General features: G+C 39.7%; 1 protein-coding gene across 1 annotated transcript in view; it reads left to right on the top strand.

The window, feature by feature from the left end:
• Positions 1-1340: 1340 nt before the first annotated feature.
• The window catches only part of slc4a3 (solute carrier family 4 member 3), a 97266-nt gene continuing 77415 nt past the window's right edge, over positions 1341-21191 (top strand). The window contains exon 1 of the mRNA XM_033617447.2: positions 1341-1527. The gene's annotated coding sequence lies outside the window, so the exon portion shown is untranslated. The remainder of the gene's footprint in view (positions 1528-21191) is intronic.

Below are 21191 nucleotides of genomic sequence, written 5' to 3'. Positions count from 1 at the left end.
TCAACAAAATCATTCAAATGACAGAATCACAGTGAATTAGAGCTTTAGGGGCCTAGAAGTAGTGTCCCACTTTGCCTGGTTGATGAGCCAGCCTTGTGTGTCAGTCTGTCTCAGTACTTTAAATGTAACACATTACTGCCACACAGTGGTGGTGATTTCACTTGTCTGAAGCCTCAGTAATAAAGCTGTAATACTTGTGTGGGTTGAATTTATCTTGTATCTTTAAAACGTATTGGTCTATTTTTCTTGTTTGTCATGTGATGTATTATATTTGCACAATTCAATCAGCCGCTTCTTTGTTCAGTTTGAAGCTCGAAAAGCTGGAACTTTTGTTGGATTTAAAAATCAAATTATAGAAATTTATCTCCATATGTAATTTTTCATTGAATAAAGATGCAGCTCTGCACTGTCACCTGGCAATCCTGTTTTTTTATGCATTTTGTTTGTGTGTGAGTGTGTGTTTGTGTAAATATGCATACATGCATATGCAAAAAATGATCGGTTTGCCCTATGAATAAGCACAATAGGGTGGACATGTTATGCTTTACCACATCAGACAAGCATTCTATAACAGTAGAAAAAAGGTTGATTAAAGAGATACATGCTTTGCTTCTTGTAGAAGATTTCCTTGCCAAAAATGCTACTCCCTGAGTCATGTTAGGGAAGAGGAATAGTCAGAGGGCGTGTTCAGGGGGACTTGCATCAGAGTGATGGGGGAAACTCGACTCAGGGACATATTTTTTTAAAAAATGAACCATTAAAAATGTGTAAATAGCGACTAGTAATATCTGGTGGAGAATATTATAAATAAGACTATGCAACAATGAAAGATGTATAATTTGTTTGATTTCTATATATTTGTCATTTAGATTGAGCAAACATGATTGGGGACATAGCAATTTGACCTAGTTATGCTAAAAATGGGGTCATTATTTTATATGTATTTAATCCTTTGTACATATCATACTGTTCTATGATAAATGTGGGTTAACCATGTGAGACAAGCTTTTTGGAGGAAAGTATTAGCCCATTTGTTAAACACAAAAACATACCACATTATGTCATGGGAACTCAAATGGCACTGAAGGCTAGGAATGACCCATGTGTATACTTAGTAAATGAAGTGAGCAGCCTCTGTTAAGTCTTTATATATTAATCTATTTCTCACAAGGCTGCATGTGCTGCAGCCCTGAAGTTTAATTTCACAGTTGCAAACACTACCACCACTACTACTGCTTCTCCTGTTACTAATGATGATGGTAGTTTAATTACCTACCTCTCTAGGTCAGAACACGAGCTGTTGAGACAGCATGTTGTTGTTGTCCATCCATTAGTGACTTCAGATTGGCAGGTTGTCCTCCAGAGTCACGTGGTCATGCCGAGCATCCTTTACAGATCCAGCAGGCTGCGTGGCGTGTCTTCACCAGGTTACGACATGGACCAGTGTTGCTGCCGCCGCGTTTAGTCGCAGCATCTCTTGCTGCTAGTTTTTTCTTTCTACCGCTGGACTGCCCTCGGAAATCGCAGGTAAGGCGAAGCACACGGTGCGGTGGTGACAAATGCAAATGTTACAGCGTGTACTTTGGAGTGAGCAGTTAGGCACTGGCACCGGAATGATGCTGAGTCGCTGCCTGGGTACTTGCTATGCAACAAAAGACACACATGTGCTTGAGGAAAGGAAATGAAAGGCTAAGGTGATAGGATTGAAGTGTTTACGCAGACTGAAATATGCAACTTATTGAATCAGTGCTCAAGAGTCAGTCCTTGCAGGTGCAGCGTTGCCTTTGGGTGCAGGGCTGCACTGTGAGGCAGAGACGTCTTCATTGTGTGCAGGCAGAGCGGCATCGCTCCGGAGGCGGTGGCTTACTGATTGTAGTATGTTGATAGTCGTTGTTGTGCTGCAGTCTTTGTAATAGAAATTACATTATCTCCTTGCTCCAAAAAAATATGCAAACACGATAGGTGATCAGCGATCCGTGTGAAACTGTCCAATATTCAAGTTCAAACACAAGCTGGAGGTGGGAAAGGTCACATAGTAATGACTCAGCAACTATCGTCTCCTGAGGAGAGTAAAGTCATGGTGCTTCACAGGGTTCCCTAAAAATTGAAGGCTTACAGCAGCTGGTTGTTTAGGTCTTGTGGAAAGCAGATAGCTGTTGTAATCTGACACCTTTTAGCTTTAGTGTTTTATAAATAAGGAGTTTCAGAATTGAGTGCAAGTATTGATTATTGTACCACTTATGTCTGAGCAAGAAGAAGCAGAGTGGGATTTTAAAAGCTGTGTAGACTACAGTATGTCCTCCAGCTGGGTTAGCATCATGAATACACTGAGGGCTAACATAATACGTCTTTTTAAACTAGCTTCTATTTTGCTTTTCACATACAATAATAATGTAACCCATTTGCCATTTAGGAGAAAACCTGGTGATTGGAACTAAGTGATCAACGAGTCTGTTTGGAGTCAGAGGTGTAATGAAGACAATTTCTCACTTACCACCAGAAGTATTTCACCATGAAGATACAGTATTTTGGTTTTAGTTGTTCTTGTGTCATCTGTGAGATTTCTGCCTCCATCACAATACAATGGAAGTCAGCAAAATTTTGTTTATGGCACTCACTAGGGATGCACGATATCAGGCCAATAAATTATTAGCTGATAATGCGACATTTTTATTATTATACATTGTTCCGATAATTGAAAATATAGTCGATAAATAGTGCCAAGATTGCTTTCTTTGACTTAACGGGCAGCATTTACACACCGACACAGTGGGTGGCAGTGCATTTACCTTTAACCTCGGTTTGTGAGCCGCCAATAAACACAGAGAACAACAACAACTGCAGTGTGCTGTCTGAAAGGATCATGCCGAGGGTCTGATCTCCGACTGCCCAAAACCCTACCAGATCAGCAAACTTCCTGCAGCTATTAAACAGGTTAGACTCAGGGCTGAACAACTGTCTCCAGAGTGTTAGCACGAGCTAATTAGCAGCAGCAGCTCACATCCAACACCAAGCGTTTAAAAGGCTCGACTCTGTTGTTAAACTAATTAATAACTGCTAGCCATGTCATGCTACAGTTAGTGATTATTTGACCTGTCAACGTGCATTTACCCGTTCATATGAGTCAGCTGTCACTGTTTGTTAGTAGAGACTCTACTCTGCAGTGTAGTTTATACACTGATACACCAGGGAATTACACAAACACCGGGCTTCATAATCTCCCGCTCTCTTACCGTTAACTATAAATTTAGTACTCATTAAAAGTAATTTTACTTTCACATCCTTGTATTTATTATGTCCATATGTACTGTAGGGTTATATGGTGGCAGGGGTGTTGAGGGTAGGCCATTGATCAATACCCCAGAAAATCTGCCTCTTTTTAAGAGCCTAATGTTGGCAGATATGTAGAGGTCAGAAGTGTTCTTTGTTTTTGTTGTGTTAACAATGGTGATGTCAGTTTGATTTGGTTAGGTCAGGACTAAGGTATATCTAATCATCCATATTTGCTCACTACAACTTAGCCGTTCTCACTCTCAAGTGTAGGCCTATGTAAACTACAGGTTATACACTTCTTTTTTTAAATACAAAAATGAGAAATTATCTGTTATTGTATGGCTTATCGGCCATGAGCAGCAGGTAATTATCGGTTATCGGTATCGGTTGTAAAAATCCATATCGGTGCATCCCTAGTACTCACAGCAGAGAATTTTGTCATTTAAAACAAAATTAGAAGCCTCTGAGCTAATGCTAATGTCAGCAGCATATGCACAGTAACAGTGCTAACATACGTGCTTGAAACCTTGTAAAAAGCTACCAATTACACAGTAAAGTTACTCATTGTCGTCATTTTATTTTCGTGAGTAACAGCCAGGCAGCAGCTCAAAAGGATTTAGGGTGCTTTCAAATTTGGTTCATTTGTTAGGCACCAGAGGGGGAAAATGATACATTGACTGTGTTTACAAGGTCTTTAGTATCCCGGTTTTGAGGCTTATCCCGGCTTTGAGCATATCCGGGATATGATGTTTACGTGGAACACAGAGAAACCCGGTTATTCATACATGATAAATAGCAGTAACCCATTTTCTGATCACTGCATCCTATCTGCGCAGGCGTGTGTTTACGTCTTTTGTTTACAATAGATTGAGCAGGAAATGTGATATATTTATTATATTCAGAGCCACTTTTCTGGTTCTGATGCTTGGCTAAGTAGTAGTGCTTCTTCAATATTTTCCACCGCGACCTAACTTGTTCAACGGTGTGAGGTGGAAAACCAGCGTCACGTAGCTTGTCCACAACAGACTTGAATAGGTCGGCATTTCTGTGTCTTCTGCCGTCTAAACACGTAGTTATGTTGAGTTCTTTCATCATTTTCAGGCAAAATTCAGTCTCTTCGTCGCTCTAAAAATGGGAAGCTCTCGTTGCCGCCATGTTGCTGGGATAAGGCGTATACACGCTCCAGTATCCCGGCTTCTATCGGAGTACTCCAACTGGCAAAAAAGGGTTTCTTGAAACTGGGAAAAGGGTATAACCCGGTTTCTGAATTCAGGATATGGTGTTTACATGCACAAACACAAAAACGGGATACTTAAAAAACCCAATCAAAACCAGGATACTAAAGACCTTATAAACACACTCATTGTTTCATTTTAGTTTTGGTGTGCTTCACACTCACTTTTTGCAAGTGAACTAAGAGAAGTAAACATGAAGTCCTGCTGACTGAGAAGTAACTGGTTGACTGGACAGTTATGGTGTTTGTAACCCTGCATCATCAGGACCCACGTGGGGAAATCAAATTCTATTTCTGCAGCAGCACCTTAATGCTTCTAAAGTGTTTATATTTATGTTTGTTGGTTTCACAAAGAGATCATAGAGAAATAACTGATTGTAAGCATTATTAGTAGGTAGGGCTTAGTAGGTAGTTGACTAATCAATGACTAATCGACTACTAAAATAATCGGCTATTTTAGTAGTCGACTAATCGGTTTGAGTCATTTTTCATAGAAAAACTATAAAAGTACCCCAAAATACTCTTATTGCAGATTCTTACGCTCAAATATCTCTCCCATGACGGTGAACTAAAACCCTTTGGCGTACGAAACAAGACATTAGATGATGTGATTTTGGGGTTTGGGAGAGACAGGACGACATTTTTCAACATTTTAACACATTTTTCGATAAAATGATTAGTCGACTAATCGAAGAAATAATTGACAGATTAGTCGACAGTGTAAAATAATCGTTAGTTGCAGCCCTATTAGTAGGCTATTATTAGACTGCAAATCAGTCACATGTTTTGAATAATAACTAACATAGAGACAGAATGAAAAGAGTGTCTTGTACAGTAATGATTCTGGGCTTAATACTGTGGCATCACTGTCACACACTTCTTAATGAACAGACAGTACACAGAGTCAGATACACTGATGGCCAGCTTTTTAATCAGCAAAAATACCCTCCCTGACATGCAAACGTGTAACCATTGTTACATGTATGCATTAGCATAAACAGGTTATGGGATATACGTGGCATTTATCAGGATCAGTTATGAGATCGCGGACAGATTTCATGATCAGAAGATGGATTTTTTTATTGGTGTAGCTGTTGAAATCATGCTATCATAAAATCCTGTGGTTGTTTTGTTTTCTTTCACACCACAAATAGATAGATCCTTTATTGACATTGCACATCCCTGTACAACGAAATTTTGTTGGGCAACTCTCCTTATCGTAGCAGCAAATGAACCGCACCAGAGTCTGTTTAGAATCAGATGGAGACCCATGGTTTCAGGCAGTCTCGGTTTGGTTGTTTGGTACTAAACCGTAATAACCGTGCAAATGGACCTGAGTTTGTTTTAACTAAACCAAATAGGTTAGGTGTGAAACCACCCTTCGCAACCATAGACAGCTAACTTAACGTTAGCCTCCATAACTGCACCCAGCAGTCCCTCACAATGAAGCTAAAACTCTGTACAAAAAAACTGATACAGCATAGCATTGTGATATTTTGCATGGCAATACAAGAAAGCCAAGTGTCAAATTCTTTAATTAAATAAATCATTAAAATTGCAACTACAAATTAAACTTTGGTAGATACTAGAAAAATAAAATCAGCTGTTTTTTCAGTTCACATTATACATTTTGCTGCAATAAAAAGGAAATTAGACAAATGGGCTGAAACCTTATAAGATAAAACAAATGTTAACAAAGTTTTCCTTTGGGGGACACAATTTGCAGTTAAAAAATGGTAATTGATTGCAATCCATCGCATTACTATTTTATTGCAATGCTCAGCATATCGCAATCTCTCGTATTGTGTTAAAATCGCAATAATGTTGTATCGTGAGTTAAGCATGTGATAATATCATATTGTGGGGCCCCTGGTGATTCCCACCCCTAAATAATGTAGGCTTATCTGTAGCTTACATTAGCAAGCCTGAGCCTAAGAACACGCCACATGTAAATTAGACAACTTACAAGGTAGCATGAGTCACATTTCTCCTCTTTAGGTAGAGACTCCTGCGCCAAGCTAACATGTTCTGTAGCTGCACTCAACTTAACGCACGGAAAACAAACTGATATTAACGCTCCATCAAACTCCTGGTAGCACAGCCAATCCCAAATGTCAAAGCAAGGTAACATGGGATTAGTGTCTATAATTCAGGGGTTAAAGTTCTCCGGCACAGCACCGGATTTCCGGCATGGTGAAGTTTCTGTCCGGCACGGGCAGAAGTGCTCTGCAGTGCGAGCATTTCACTCACATTTGCCCCTAAAAATATATGTATGTGGGAACCGGGAAAATGATTTAGGTGCACTGTGTGCGAGTAAACACAACCTACTGTTTACCGTAACGTTTTTTCATTGATAACCGATCAAATAAATGTATTTTAAAACTCCCTCCTTTGGCTCTGATACAGCCGTCTCGTTCTCTGTCTGCAGTCCCCACTGCACTGGGCTTTGTAACAATGTCCCGCCTACAGCCCCCTCTGATTGGTTACACGGCACAAGTAATAGCCAATCAACACTGACGCCTGTGCATGCTTTCACATCATGTCACATTGAGACACAGAGCTCAGACGGAGCAGGAGAGGCTCCGGTAAGCCAGCAGTAATTTTGAAGGTAAGGTAACAGAAACCAGACAGAAACGAAAGCTGCAATAAAAATTCTCTATGCTGAAGTTTTAAAGTCACCACCACAACATTATATGATCCATTTCAATGATGACATGCTTGTCCAGAGGCAAAATTTCGAGGTAACTGCCTGTTTAATTCACATCAAGCACGATACAATTTTGCAAACAGCCTAAATGATTTAGCTTCTAATAATAAATAGCACCAAGGCAAAAAAGAGATGTAGGAGCTATAAGTCAAAACGTCTGGTGACCACTTAAAGTTTAATCTTCATTTATAAACTCATTATGCTATGAAAGTTTAATCTGAAAAGTAACTACTAAAGCTATAATCTTTTTGTTCGTTTTGATAATAAACACGTTCCTTTGCAACACATACATTTCTATTTCTTCATTTTGTGACCGCAACACCAAGCCCCCCCGCTCCGGAAAATAAATTCTTCCGTGCTCCACATTTCAGGCACAAATTTTTTTCTTGCTTTAACCCCTGATAATTACTAAATTGTAATTCTTTACACTCCTAGCCAATGCATTACTAAGCACTTTTGCCCAAAACAGGTTAACATGCTTACATTAGCTTATTAGCACCAGTCACAAAGTGTGCTATATCTGATGGGGCTAGATAAAGTTGCGGTTGTAGAACTGAAACTTCTCCCATGTTCCAAGTGTGTCAGAGAACTATGTGGCGGCCAACGGCAAAAAAACAAATGGCACTATCTAGAGCCAGTGTTTTGTTTGTCCATTGTGGGACCTATGTTCTAACAACATGGCGGACTCCATGAAAGAGGACCTGCTCTGTGGCTCATTCTTAGGGAACAAGAACACGATGATTCTTATTTTCAGCTGATTAGAAACTAATAAAAACACAGCTTAGTTATGAATAATAGTAATGCCCCTAAATCTTACACACTGGACTTTTTAGAGGTCACGAAATATGTCATGTCATTGGGATTAATAAAGTTTTATCTCTTATTGGATTAAATAGTTCAGAGTTACAGAGATATTTTATTTCCATTAGTTGTGAAGATATTTGATTAAAGGAGAACTTAGCCTATTTTCAAAATTCGTGCATTGTTCTTATATTTTAAGTTAACATAAACAACTCTCTTCCAAATCCAAAACTAGGGTGCTAAAACTCAGATTTGTGATGTCATAGAGTAGGCTATGGAGCTGCTCCATAGACAGTGAATGGTGAAATATGTTCTAGATGACAGGGCACCCAGGGGAATGTTCTTAGTCTGTGTGTACATATTCTGTTTCAGAACCGAGAACATTACAATAAAGCTCATTTGAGTATTAAAAAGAAAACAAACATTCTGTGGGTCCACATAATCAGGCTCCCGTCCATTGTCTGTGGAGCACCTCCAGGCTCTATACCCTATGACATCGCAAATTTGTGACTTGCAACTCTGACTTCTGTTTGAGAAAGAGTAGCTCACTTTCACAAATACTGATTGACATTTCCCAGGCCGTGGAATTAATACTTTGGAATTCTTAATTTAGGTGGTCTTCCCCTTTAAAAATATAACAGAAATTTGTCTTTTCAGAAGAAGTGTCCCCAAATCTGAGTGCGCTGTTAACTTTTTTTCCGCAAGGACTATTTTTTGTGAAAAGTATATCTAATCAGACATAATCAGAGCAGGATCTGTGGATCATTCGGAGTAACTAGGACATGCTGCTGCTGAATTTTTATTAACATTATTTTTTAGTGCTGGGAGGACCCATAATGGAATTCCATTCACCTGGGTTGTTGTCATTAATGATAATCTTATCTCAAAGCCTGGGCAAACCTCTTAGACAGCTTGATATCATTAGAAGTAAGCATACGTAATTCTTTTGTGTAATTACGGTGAAGTAATCCTTCAAAGTTTTTCTTGTGTTGTCACTCAGCCTTTCCTGTGTTTAAGTTAATAACATTGTTAGTGTAGTAAAGAGGTGCCACTAATTTCACAAACAAGTTGAAGTTGGTATATCAGATCTACTCTCTGATCACCTCTACCATCTGAGTGAATGAATGAATGAATGATAAATGTAGTGATACAAAGATACTTGTGTATTGCCTGTGTACTTCGGTCTGTGGCATCACATTGTTGGAGTTTGAAGCCTTTGTAGAACTATGAGCCACAGAGTTTACTGCCCACTTGTCTCTAAATATAGATCTTTACATCAAAAAATAGAAAATCACAGCTGTGTCTGGAGAGGCTTGATCTGGCCTGGAGTGGGAGTGTGTGGTTGTTACTGGGCAAAGACCTGTGAAGGGTGACTCTGCTGGTGGCCTCTGTTCAGACTTTCTGGCCAACATGATTGCATTGTGTTTGCACAGATGGCTTTTTGGCAGTGCTGCCTGTTAGTTGATAAAAGCTGTGCATATATGCAAGGCTACATAAAGTACTCAGTCGTGTTCGTGGTGCTACAGACTGATATGTGTGGTTTAACAGGTTAACTGTGGTTTGCAGTGACTTGTGATCTTGCTCTCTCCCTCTGCACTGTATGTGAAGTCTTGTTCATGTTTGTCATTATGCACTGTGAAACTCTGCAAGATGTCTGTGCACTGATGCCAAGAGTCATTCTTGTTCAGTTTTAGTTTTGCTCCCAGGTTTCCTAAGTCCTATATTAATTCCCACTTAATATGATTTATTGATTGCAAAGATAACAACCTGGAACATGTAATCAGAGTATCTGTTGTTAATTCAGGACAGTGAAACATTTTATGGTGAAAGTGGTAGAGAGGTGTCCTCACCAACTAAGATTTTTCACATAGTAACTTTTTGATGACACTATACTAATACCTGTGGGCTGGTCTTCCTTCACTAGAGGGTAACTTCTGGGGCTGAAAAAGCCGGCTCCGAGACCGAGTAAATTCCTGTAGACCCTCATGTTAAAATACCCAACTTCGTAGCAGAAATAAACATATTTACAGCCTGATACAGAAAACAGTTTTGTTCTCTATAGCAAGTTTCCCCTTTCATGACAACTGTACAGGGCCTGAATTTTTATTATACTCACACGTTTAAATGTTATTAAGCTTAAAGTGATTTAAGCTCGTAACGATCCATCGATCTGGATCAATATATTGATTCAATGATCAAAGATCCAGTATCATCGATACAAAGTGAAAACATTAATCTATATTGCCATCTTTAGGATACGCTTTAATTTTGAAAGTCTGTTTCATTGTCAAACAGTGGCAGGCAGATGGCAAGCAGCCAAGAGAAAGACGGTGAGGATATCATACGTAAAAAATGCTGTTACGAGATAAAACACAATGTAACGCTATCTGCCTGGACAGGCATCTCACTCCGCTGAAAAAATGTGCATGCAGGCTGAAATTCAACCAAGCTGTTACTGTCCGGAGATACAGAGACTAAGGCCATGTCTACACGGAGACGAGATTAGGTGTATCCACAAAGGTTTTTTTTATCATATAGACCGTTCGTAAACACGGAACCAGCGTTTTAGGAGCCTTATATGCCAACTTTTGAAACCAGGTCCCAGAGTGAAAAAATCTGAAGAAGTCACCTTCGTGTTTCCCTATTTACAACACAGTAGGCCTACGCCTCTTTTCTGAAACGATGACGCCATAACCCCACCTCTCCCTTAATCTGCACACGCTAGTCAACATTCTCCTGCAGTTTTGTAGTTTTGTAATCAAGTGTGACCCTAAGTAGCAGCTCTACCTCGTCGTCAGTCCATACAAAGTGGGCTCCTTTCGCATTTGTATTTTCCGCCTTTCTTTTTCTTTGTGTTTGTTTACATTGCACAAGTTTTATGCGCATGCTCCATTTCTTATTCTCTGTTTTTGGTGTACTTTGTGGCAGCATTGCAGTGCCACTTAAAGGCCTTACATATGTACTACAGCGTTTTCAGTGGCTTCATGTTTACATACACATATCTTGAGATGATTCCGTGTTTATGGAAAACTTTTAAAAAACAAAATTGGTTCCGTCTTCATGTGGATATAGTCTAAAACCAACACTGAGTAAGAAAATAATAATGTTACGTGCAAGTTGTTAAGCTATAAGTTGTTAAGCTAATTTATGCAATGTAAACATGCTAAAGCTAATGATGGGTCACTAGCAAAACAATTGTTTTGTTTATGAACCTTGTTAGTTAGCCTATTACTGAGCTGAATTTAATACTTTTGTTAAATGATGTTGTTAATCCATGTTTTATGGCTGTTTGGAGTTTGCCTTCAGGGTTTTAAGCCAGATTGACCTGAAGTTTTCAGAATAAAGATGATGGTTTGGGTTAAAATGAAAAGATCTCTTATCATGATCAGCTTATCCCATGTGCTGTTTTATGTGTTGGTGGAGTTGGTTTGAAGTAAACTTTACTGTACTTAAGCAGTTACAGTTACTTATTTGTGTGTTGTTTTTATCTTTTATGGCCAAAAGCAAAGACGAAAGGGGTGGCAGCTTCTTTTGTAACTGATTGTGTTAAATGGGTAGATGATATTAGCCATGTTTCCATCAGACTGTTTAGATGCGCATCTAGAAGTGTTGCATCGGAAAATTATGATGGAAAGGCCAAAATTCAAATTAAAATCCCCTGATTCGCACAAACTAAAATACACTTGCTTTAGCCAGGTTTTGATTGATTCAAAAAAATGTTGATTTGCAAAACGGGGGGTGGAAACATTTATGTTCGAATTAAGTCTGACATAGCGCACCTCTCTCCATGGTGATATCCACACTCTGGGTCAGGAAGGTGGAAGTTCTTAGGTTTCACCAAAGTCCGTACATTTAAGGGAAACACACAGGATTTGTATTTCTTTTAATGCGCATGTCCCAGTGATTCGAATGACTTTTGGATGGAAACATGATTGTGTCTCATATCAACAGCAGGCCCCTAAATGTTATCTGCATATACCATATCGTTTTCCAAAGAATCATTATAATATCGTATCATGATGAGACTGGTGATTTACATCCCTAATAATCAGGGGCGTGGTAGTTTTGATTGACAAGTGGGTGCCACCCATTGACAAGTTGCTGTCATGTCCGCAGTATAACGAAACTCTCTAGGTGCGGGACAGTTTTTGTCAAAAAAATTTCATTTCTGTTGAGCGACATATCAAAAGTGTTGCGTGCCCAAACATAAATCAGGCTTAAAGAGTTGGATGCTCATTTTATTCAAAAAGTACATTTTGTTTTAATACTTTAACCCTGTTTTTTGCTCGCTAAAATTTGCATTAGCAAACCCAGAACACGCTGGGGGGATTACACATCTCATCTGGCCTGGGAATGCTTTGGGGTCCCCCAGGAGGAGCAGCTCCAGTAGAACAGCTCCAGACTTTAATTTTGTATTATTATTTTTTTTAATTTTCTATATTTTATTAATCCCCCTGAGGGGAAATGTAATTTTTTCACTCTTTTTGCCTTGGTCAGGCACCCCGAGCGGTTGGGGGGTTCGGTGCCTTGCTCATTGGGCACCTCGGCAGTGCCCAGGAGGTGAACTGGCACCTCTCCAGCCACCAGTCCATACTCCATATTTGGTCTGGATGGGGACTCGAACAGGCAACCCCCCGGTTCTCAACCCAAATCCCTATGGACTGAGACTGAGTTTTTTATGTTTACTAATATTTTTGGACTGCCGTGGACCAGGAGGATGACATGTATGCATTTTAAAAATGGGTGTAGTTCCCCTTTAACCATATCTGTAAATGCACTGTGCTAACCAAGCTAGCAGCTTTGGTCGGGTTAGCTCCACCCTCTCTTCCAAATATGGCTACTTTTTGCTCCAAAATCCAAGATGGCTTCAGCTGGGTGATGTCACTGTGCCTTTGTACATGATTTTATACAGTCTATGTCCTATACCTGTGTTTCCAATAAGCACCAGCTGCCAATGAACCTCAAAATACACTGAGCCTCTTGTGATTGTCACATGAGTATGATCTGTTTGTTTTCACTATGTGGCAGGTGTGTGAGCAGCTACAGAATCCTGCTGAGGGACAGGGCTACAAAAATAAGAATAAAATCAAATACACTGTAGTAAGCATTGCATAATTAAATGAAACAGATGCTATCCAAACAGTAGAGACATTGGAATCAACATAAAAAAATAGAGGTCGGTATAGCAGTCTGCTGAGCTGAAGACTGATAGTGATATTCACTAATATTCTATATTATTCATGACTGCTTTTAGGTTGTATGGAAGTTGCCTTTAGTAGATTGAGTCCGTACAGCCAACTGGAGGCCACAGGGCACATATGACTTTGGCATCTGTAGTAATTTGTGAAGTGCTGCACCAAACCCAGTGCCATTAGGCACAAAGATCCACTGTGGTTACTTTGATTAATTGATGTGCAACAAGCACCAGGCTGCTGCAAAAATAAATAACCACACCAACATATTTGCATTAGTGCTTCTGTGCACATCAAATTGTTCACTGCTGTCCTGGTTTATGTGTGCCAATTAGAGTTCACTCCTCTCTTTCTCTCCACACTTTCGCTCTATCGCTCTCAGGGGTCTTAGCTTTCCTTCCAAGTTGCCTGGAAAAAAATGCCACTTCATTCTGGCCTCTGATACAAAGTGATACAGCAGAATTATGACTGCAGCTATTTTTGTTACATTTCATTGAGTAAGTCATCTTGAAAAAGACCCTTTTGAAAGTTAATATGAAGCTTTGTTAATTGATGCAATCATACATAATAGCTCTATTGTTCACTGGCAGTAGTTGTATTATTGTGAGATGTAAACATATTTAAATCCAAATGAATGCAGCCGCATTAACCTCTTTAACTTCAACTTATTCATTGCATCATACTCTGGGAGTGCAGAGCATACTCTGGACACAGACAGAGCAGCAGAATGAGCTCAGAAAGAGTTTCGTCTGTCCTGCAAAAACATTTGAATTTAGAGAGGAGACACAAAAAAAGGAGAAAAAAGGCACATACACAATAAACCCCCCACAGACCATCGTCAGATAACACCACTCATTCCAATTCTGTGGGAAACACCTATGGGAAACACTGCAATTAATTGGTTTGTCTATCAACGGAGAAATAATTTGCAACTATTTGAATAATGAATCAGTCATTTCAGCCATATTTCAAGCAAAAATGGCAAAACATTTCCAGGCTCCAGCTTCTTGCTTGTGAGGATTTGTTACTTCTTTTTGTCTCATTTGATAAGAACCTGAGTATCTTTAATCTTTGACAGTGTGTTGACAAAACAGGATGACAAGACGGTGACATTAGTTTGGGATTTGAGAAATTATTGGCTTACATTATTTTTATTCTACTTTTTCATTAGTTTTTGATTAAATCAAATGTCTGATGTCTGATTATAAACATGACTTTCTGCCTTTTATATCTATCAAATGAGTTGCATTCAAATGTGATAATCATGAGAACAATAGTAACATTTGGTAGCCATCAGTTATCTAATCAGTGTGCCTGCATATTTGTGTTTATCAATATTTCTCACAATTTTTTTTTTTTTTTTTTTTACAAAAATCCATTAGTAAAATTTTCCATCATTTATTTGTTATATTGTAATGACATTATTATTCCTCGATCAGCAACATCTTTAGTGTGAATATCTTTAGTGTTTGTTGGTGGGTGAAGTTAAGGATCAGGTGCTGAGTGTGCTGCCCCCTGGTCCATATGACCGAGTATTTAGGCCAGTATTTATTTTCTGCACTAAAATATGTGGTTGATTATTCCAAGGAGGTTTGTCCTGAGTAAGCCTTATACACTGCCTGGCAAAAAAAAAAGTCACCACCAAAAAAAAGGTCATACATTCTAATATTTCGTTGGACCACCGTCTTTAGCTTTGATTACGGCACGCATTCGCTGTGGCATTGTTTCGATAAGCTTCTGCAATGTCACAAGATTTATTTCCATCCAGTGTTGCATTAATTTTTCACCAAGATCTTGCATTGATGATGGTAGAGTCTGACCGCTGCGCAAAGCCTTCTCCAGCACATCCCAAAGATTCTCAATGGGGTTAAGGTCTGGACTCTGTGGTGGCCAATCCATGTGTGAAAATGATGTTTCATGCTCCCTGAGCCAGTCTTTCACAATTTGAGCCCGATGAATCCTGGCATTGTCATCTTGGAATATGCCCGTGCCATCAGGGAAGAAAAAATCCATTGATGGAATAACCTGGTCATTCAGTATATTCAGGTAGTCAGCTGACCTCATTCTTTGAGCACATACTGTTGCTGAACCTAGACCTGACCAACTGCAGCAGCCCCAGATCATAACACTGCCCCTGCAGTCTTGTACAGTAGGCACTAGGCATGATGGGTGCATCACTTCATCTGCCTCTCTTCTTACCCTGATGCGCCCATCACTCTGGAACAGGGTAAATCTGGACTCATCAGACCACATGACCTTCTTCCATTGCTCCAGAGTCCAATCTTTATGCTCCCTAGCAAATTGAAGCCTTTTTTTCCGGTTAGCCTCACTGATTAGTGGTTTTCTTAAGGCTACACAGCTGTTCAGTCCCAATCCCTTGAGTTCCCTTCGCATTGTGCGTGTGGAAATGCTCTTACTTTCACTATTAAACATAGCCCTGAGTTCCACTGTTGTTTTTCTTCGATTTGATCTCACCAAACGTTTAAGTGATCGCCGATCACGATCACTGAGGATTTATTTCCGGCCACATTTCTTCCTCGAAGACGATGGGTCCCCACTATCCTTCCAGTTTTTAATAATGCGTTGGACAGTTCTTAACCCAATTTTAGTAGTTTCTGCAATCTCCTTAGATGTTTTCTCTGCTTGATGCATGCCAATGATTTGACCCTTCTCAAACAGACTAACATCTTTTCCACGACCACGGGATGTGTCTTTCGACATGGTTGTTTAGGAAATGAGAAGCAACTCATTGCACCAGTTGGGGTTAAATAACTTGTTACCAGCTGAAAGATAATCGCCCATGCAGTAATTATCCAATAGGAGGCTCGTACCTATTTGCTTAGTTAAATCCAGGTGGCGACTTTTTTTTTGGCCAGGCAGTGTATCATCTGTATTATTGCCCCGTCATTCACCAGAGGTTTTGTTTCCCTTTTTAGTGTCTGTTGGTATTCCTCAGCTGCTCCAGACCCCCACCACAACACTATCAATGTCTGTCGCCCACGTCTGTCAGTGTCCCCTTCACACATTCAAAGGACTAGCCATTCAGAGCTCTCTGATTACACAGTTGGTATGAAGGGGGTGGGACATTTGATATTACTGTAGCAGTGGGTTAGGTGGTGGTGGTGGGCAGGAGCTGTGTCAGCTTTTGCCAAGGTCGCTACACACTCCACCGGTGGCCAATCAGGATGACACACTGGCCCTCCAGACACAAAAGAAGGTAGGAAGTAACATGTGAAGGGGGTATATTTCCCCATAGCATATTTAAACAGCACAAATACTACTGTAGTTATTAAGAAGGGTGTTAGGTGGTGGGGTTGCTCAGAAGGGTAAGGGTTAGGCACATGTTATTGAGCTGTTGTTCTTAGAGATGCAGCACAGTGTAATAATGCCACATTGTGCACAATTACTGCCAAAGTGCAATTCTGCATTCTAATGTCATACTTTTATTTGTGCAGCGCCTTGTGGGTAATTTCAGCTACAAGCGAGCTGTAAATGTCTCAGAGGGAGCAAATGAGTCAGCTGGATAAAACTGAGACAGATGTAGGGACTGTTATTGTGTCAGTGGGAAAACAGCAGCTTTAAACAGAGTGGCTGACTTGGAATTTATCATGGATTGCCATGATTTCTTATGTCCACACTTATGTCTAAAAAATAGATTAACACCACAAGACATTGTTGACATTTAACAAACAATGCAGCCTTTCCTTTTCAGTTATTTTTGTAGTGTCAGTGCCAGCCTGGTGCTGCTATTTCCTGTGTGTCTACATGCTGGCCTGGTGGATTGATAGTAAGTGCTGGAGCGGATCACTGGAATGGACTGCTTGAATCACGGAGTGCTGGGCTGGCCGGAAAACCTGGATCAGAGTACATGAAAAACTGGATTGGAGTTCTTGGATCGGCATTTTTTCATGCCGTCCGATCCGATGCCGATGCACGTTTTTTGCTAATATCGGCGGCCGATACTGATCCGAATATCAGATCGGGACATCCCTACCTGTTGCAGTGGTATGATAAGTGGTCCAGCAGCGTAGTATGTAACATCATCTGATTTAACCTTTTGCGCTGTTATGATATGCTGCCCGATGGTCGGGAAGGCATATGTTGTGTTGGTATGCTACACCAGATGCTACACCGCTGGAAGGCGTCAGGTTGAAATGCTGCTGGTTACAACGTAACATAAGGTGAGTCCCATAGGTCAGGTGGGAGAGGTGGAGGATGGATCCAACAAACTCCAGACTTTCACCTAGGAACCCAGTGTTTGCTTCCCAAATGCCAAACCAAGATCTTTCTTTCTAAACCTAACCATTTGCTTTTGTTATCTAAACCTAACCATGTGCTTTTGTTGTCTAAACCTAACCATGTGCTTTAGGTGACCTCCTGGCATTGGTAGCGTGTCAACATCAGATGCATATGGAGACCTAGCGCATACTATGTAGATGTGAAAGGCCACTGACAAAGCGGTGATATGTGATGACATGGGATGAGAACGTTTTGGAATTGAAAACAAAGCTTCTAGGTGAAAGTCTGGTGTTTGTGGGACCCATCCACTCTTGTACACCCTATAAGGACTTTACAGGTTCTTAAGTAATGCTGTTACCCAGTGGCATTTCAAACTGACACCATCCGGTGGCAATACCGGCTTGTGGTGTATCATACTGTGGTGAAAGGATGCCTTTTTTCATCTGTGTCTGGCGCCAAATTCACTGACCAAGTAGTGGTATTCGACGACTTCAGAATGAGAACAGGTGACTGATCAGAGGAAAATGAAAACGTAGAAGAAGACAAGATTTGCCGTTAAGCTTATAGGGTAGCTTTATAAGGTAGCTTTATAACTTTAAATCGACATTTAACACGCTCATAAAGTTATTTTTGTAATGATTTTTTTTACCACGGAAGTCAGCACAAACCTGGAATAACTTCCCAGATGATGTTAGACAAGCCCCGACTCTGACCACTTTTAAGTCAAAGCTAAAAACATTCCTTTTTTTACACTTCCTACTCCACCATGTAATGACAATGGCAAATTTATTTTTAAACTTATTTTTATATCATTTTGAAATAATCTTTTATCTTTGCGCCTCTTGTCTGCACTTTTGCTCTTTTTAAAGGGGATTTTTTAAAATTATAAATCATTTAGTACATAATTTTACCTTTTATATCTTTTTTGTCTTTACTCTTTTATTGTAAATATACATCCTTTATTATGTTTTATATTTTATTGCTCTGTAAAGCACTTTCAAATGCCCTGGTGTATGAAATGTGATATACAATAAAGCTGCCTTGCCTAGCCTTGCCTTTCAACGTTCGCTAAAGTAGTTGTATAGGTAGTAAACTCATCTGATGCTAATGGTAAGTTTGCAGTTACCATTAGATGTTGTTACTTCCAGATATTTCATTAGAATGTAGTGACATAACACAAATAAACAGGAATAGTAATAATGTGAAGAAAACTTTAATTTGTTCAGCTGTTTGGCAAGTTTGTTGTGTCCTGACAATACATAATAATTTTAACCACAACTAAATTTATGGTTCCTCCAACTTTCACTCAGGAGCAAAAAATTAGTAGCCTGAGTGTCAGACTGAAGCTCCCAGAACCTTCAGTCTGACATGGCTTCCATTGAAGGCGATTTACAAGGGGGAGGGAATTTGATTTTTCCCTAACCAATCAGTAGAGATACCTCGAAATACCTCGATAGCATCGTTAATGTGGTCTGTAGGATCTGTAGTGGTCGCCATTGTTGCTATCCAGGCTAAAAAATTAGCCCTTAAACTTATGGACTGATATGAACATTTTTATCATGACAACATTTTTAGCCACATTGCCCATTAACTCTGAGTGGCTAGATCTTTACTGGAGTAAATGGCAGTGGTAAATGGCCATGGTCTGGCTCGCCCTCTCCCACACTGCCCAGAATAATTGCAGGCCAAAAATCCTTGGCATGTTTACATGGATGAGAGGCACCTGTTTTCCTCCATGTGAAAACCAAAATAATCATCACTGTCTATTTTGGCATCATCAGGACAATTAAGTGGTCCCAAGGTGCCTCCTCTTGTTTGTTTATGAGCATGTGTGCTAGAGTTGTTTTCAAATTAGACTGATAAGTGAGAAGTAAGAGTTAAGTAATGCCTGTAGCAGAGTTTGTTACTGAATATAAAAGACGTGGACTCTACCAAGAGAGAGGTTCATTTTATTTTTAAGACACTGCCTGCAACAACTTACACATTCTTCACAATTAATCAGTCAATCTGAAGCAAATATGTTAATTGTTTCCCACAAAATTAGGTATCGGTTTGTATGAGTTTTGAGTCGTTGTAGACTTTAGACCCAGCAACAAGGTGCACCTACCGTTCTGCTGTGCCCTCTGTCTATGGAGCAAATAATAACCGAATGGTACATATATTCTAACAATGCACCTAATGATCATTCATCCAAAAGTAAAAAATCTGCCATAGTGGCAGATGTGTTAATCTTGGCGACTGCCACACATATATGAGTGGGAATTCCTGAAATTGCTAGCTATGAAAGGCTTCAATTCTTAATTGGAGTCTAAGGGCATTTTCACACCTAAGTTTCTTTGCTCTGCTCCAATTGGCCTCTTGGTTCAGTTTCTTTTCACACAGAAAAGGATCCAAGTGAACCAAAATGCATCATAACAAACCATATGAAAACATTCAGGCAAGCTGCTGTACACAGTAAATGTACACAGAATGGTTCGCATGAGATCGTGTGAATTAGCGCCTACAAATGACGCCACATTCTTAAAGTAAAGTTACGTTAATCCCTTATAGTAGTGGAGGTTAGGTTTAGGCAAGTAGAGGTGTGTGGCGATGTGGACCTCAGTGGACACAAAGCTTTTATTTACTTTAATTTCACAGATAAGAAACAATAAATTGTGAAGACAATAAAGCCCCCACAAAATAGCATTTCAGGTCTTGTGTATGATTTATCCTGGCTTTATATAAATAGAGGAAATCTCCAACCGTCGCCAGGCTAATTTATGCAATGTAAAATGCCATAGGCTTGCGCTAATAATATTAGCATGTTATATTTGTTTGGAAAACTTGTTTAGTATAAGACAGTTGTATTGTCGGTGATCCTTGTGATCCAAATTTTGTAACGTTAAATGTTGCTGTTGTCCCTGGATTTGTATGAAAAAGCCCGCTGGCCGCTAGGCTAATTCGTACAATATAAAATGCTATAGGCTTGTGCTAATAACGTTAGCATGTTGTATTGTGGTGAAAATGTGTCCAGCCAAAGACAAATTCTTTTTCTGTAAATGCAGCGAGTTATAGTGAAGCTAATTCGTGTACTTGTGTTTGAAATTGTCTCTATTAAGGCATGTTTAATGTGTGTTTTGAATCAACTAAACTTTACAGCACTTCACAGAAACCCCACCGCTGACTGGTGGTTTAGATGTGTAAATGCAGAGTGACACAGACATACCGCCGCACAAGTATAAATGCTCACAATGGCGCAGGCCACGTGCGTAGGCTATGGCGTAGGCTCTGCATAGAGTTGATGCACAAATAATAATTCTGCTTTAATCCAGCACCCCAACCTGCCTCTTCCTGAGTACTTGTGATCGCTTCCTTCTTTACTCATAATTTACCATGCTTATTTACGCATTACTTTTCATAGGAACACGTATGAACAGGTCACAAGAACAGCCTGTATAGAGTCAACTGTGGTCTTTTTGGTTAGGGTTATGCATTAATGAGCACTGATTCTGGTTCTGTTTGCTACATGCTTAACAAACAAAATGTTTTGAAATTAAGAGTAATAATGTTAAGTTTGAACTTATACCAATTTTGTGCATGGTGAGAAAATATGTTTGAGGCCTGCTAAATGTTTGTCTCTCACATGCTTTTTGAATCCAACACTAAACCATAAGAGAAGAAACATTACATTAGAGGCATTGGAGAATGGGACACAATGTCACACATTCTTGGAATGTGTAATGTGGCATAATAACTTTTTTTAATC

This window comes from Epinephelus lanceolatus, chromosome 14 (assembly GCF_041903045.1).
Source record: "Epinephelus lanceolatus isolate andai-2023 chromosome 14, ASM4190304v1, whole genome shotgun sequence".
Lineage (NCBI taxonomy): Eukaryota > Metazoa > Chordata > Actinopteri > Perciformes > Serranidae > Epinephelus > Epinephelus lanceolatus.
The sequence above is the reverse complement of the archived record's forward strand: the minus strand, read 5'-3'. Positions and strand labels throughout refer to the sequence as shown.